Here is a 2,662-nt window from a genome sequence, read left to right on the forward strand (position 1 = left end):
GTAAACTCATGCGTCTCCAGAGCTAGGGTAAGGTCAGGAGTCTCTGTAGGTCTAGGATGGTGTCTGGCTCATCAATGCACTCTAATTATCAAGTGATGAGTGGCTGGCATTGAGTAAGTCTACAATAGGCACTGACTGAAAGTGTGAATGCCCAGCTGAGTCAATCCTGAGAGCTGATTCAGCAGGTCTCTCTGCTTTTACCCACACCAACACCGCAGTAAAACTCAGTACTTTCCACCACTCCCAAAGCTGCACCCAGGTCTTGAGTTCACAGACAATTCCACTGGGAGTGGAGAAGAGTTGCAGAAAAAGCAAACTCAATGCAAATCTGCATTGCTCATTCTTGTGCTCTGCAAATTACCACTAATAATGCTTCCAAAATTGTTCCTCTCTCTCTGGGGTCCCACTGTCTCACTGACTTTGGCAACCCATTCTCTACAGTCCTAGAAAATATATCCTTCACTATAAAACATGCACAAGCACAGAGGGAGAAACATATTTAAAAATATATACACACACTTGAATTTATGAATATAAAGTAAAACTGAAGGCATGATTTTTACTGGCATAGGTCTTTTTTTACACACTGTTTCCTTACTAAACAAGGAGAAAAGGATACTTCCTTTCTCATTTCTAGTCAAGCTATTTTTTTAAACATTTTTCCTAAACTTTGAGCACATCTCTTTGGCAACATGAAATTTTTAGAAATATTTTCCTTATTTATTTTTAGGGAGGGGGGAGGGAGGGAGAAAGAGAGGGAGAGAAACGTCAATGTGAGAGAAGCATTGGGTCGGTTGACTGGGACCCGGCTTGCAGCCCAGGCATGTGCCCGGACCAGGAATAGAACCGGCGGCCTTTTGCATTGCGGGACAACACCCAACCAGCTGAGCCAAACCATTCAGGGCTACATATGATTTAAATATATGCATATATATATATGGAATGCTTCACAAATTTGCATGCCGTCCTTGTGCAGGGGCCATGCTAATCTTCTGTGTCATTCCAATTTTAGTATTTGTGCCGCTGAGACAAGCACACAGAGTATGAATTTTAACCTTATAGAGGTGTTAACAATATAATTGAAAATATTCTCCTTTAAAAAAAGTTTTTCTTTAAGCCACATGGGAAAACTGTGCTCTTGAAACTCTCTCAGTTTGAATAAAAGTGCATTTATTGTTATCTGTGACAACAAAAATTTTGAGTTCCTGTTGCCCTTGCTCTATATTCTACAGGAAAAAACAGCATACGTTTCATATCAAATACTTGAGACATACACAATTTTGGACAATTTAACCCACAGCATTTACATAGCTATAAAGGGACCGCAGTGTATTTTAATATCCCACGGTAGTACTTAAGGAGAATAAAAAACGTACACAGTAAGAAGATATGCTTATTTTAAGTGTTCTCTGATCCTGTATCACCGAATAACGGTGGGTAAAATGTGCTATGGTTTTGAAGTTAGAGGACATGTAGTATGAAAAATATTAATCATTAAAATCTGCCTATCATTTCTCTTAAAATCTTTATACTTCAATCATCATGATAGTGTCCTTAGATAGACTTTTTTAAAAAACTCTGAGGTAAACTCAATAGCATATCAGACTGTTTTGTATTAACTTGTATTATTGGAGAAAAGGGCCCTGTGGCTTTCACTATTATGCACCCAAGTCATTTTAGGCTCAATGGTTTTATTATCATTGCTACCATTTTTTCCAATGGTTTGTCTTCAACTACCACAGCACAAATGAAATCGAAAAAGTGAAACATTTCTCTGTTGCATTGCTTTCTACTGTTTAAGCAATCTTCTTCCTTAAAGCCATGAGGAATGTGACAAGAAAACTACTTTGGGGCATATATTTACAGATTCGTCTTTTTTATCTAATGACCACAAATGCATCTTCATACAATATGCTCTAGGCCTGCAGTTTTACCATAGTAACTAGACTTGATTTTCTATAACACTATATGTTTTGTAGCTAAGGATCAATTTAATTCAATAAACATTTTACTGATTTTTTTTTGCCACATATTTTCTTAAGTTCAAGGGACTACGAGGCAAAAGGCACAAATAAAATGGTGCAGCTTATTTGGAAGAGTTTTACAGTTCCTTAAAAGATTTTTAACCTTTTTTTTAACAGCATAACCCTCTTATGCATCAATTTTACTCTTAGTTATACACATAAGAGAAATAAAAATATCAGTCCACTCAAAATAATGTGTACATATGTATTCACGGAACATTATTTCTAAGAGTCAAAAATTGAAAACAATCCAAATATCCACCAACTGATGAGTGGGTAAATGAAATGTAATATATCCACACAATGGGATATTGTCTACAATAATAAGAAATGAAGTACCAAGACATAGTACAACACGGATGAATCTTGAAAATATTATGCTAAGTTAAAGAAAGCAATGCAAAGACAAAATATTGCTATTCCTTTTATATAAAATATTCAGAATAGATATAATTTCTGTATAGAATCCATACAGAAAGAAATTAGATTAGTGATTGCCTAGGGCTGGAGGGTGGGACTAAATTGGGGAGTGACTGCTAATGATAATGGGGTTTCTTTTTGGAGTAGATGAAGTGTTGTAAAATTAGATGGTGGTGATTCTGAAACAACTCAATAAAAAAACCAGCAAAAAGCACTGA

The 2,662-nt window shown here is 36.1% G+C and overlaps 1 non-coding gene across 1 annotated transcript; it reads right to left on the reverse strand.

Annotated features, from left to right (window-relative positions):
* Positions 1 to 931: 931 nt before the first annotated feature.
* LOC123817835 lies at positions 932 to 1,036 on the reverse strand. Its single transcript, XR_006785535.1, has one exon. It is a non-coding gene; the product is annotated as a U6 spliceosomal RNA (small nuclear RNA).
* Positions 1,037 to 2,662: the final 1,626 nt, after the last annotated feature.

This window comes from Phyllostomus hastatus, unplaced genomic scaffold, assembly GCF_019186645.2.
Source record: "Phyllostomus hastatus isolate PE091 unplaced genomic scaffold, TTU_PhHast_1.1 phas_contig_210, whole genome shotgun sequence".
NCBI classification, from domain to species: domain Eukaryota; kingdom Metazoa; phylum Chordata; class Mammalia; order Chiroptera; family Phyllostomidae; genus Phyllostomus; species Phyllostomus hastatus.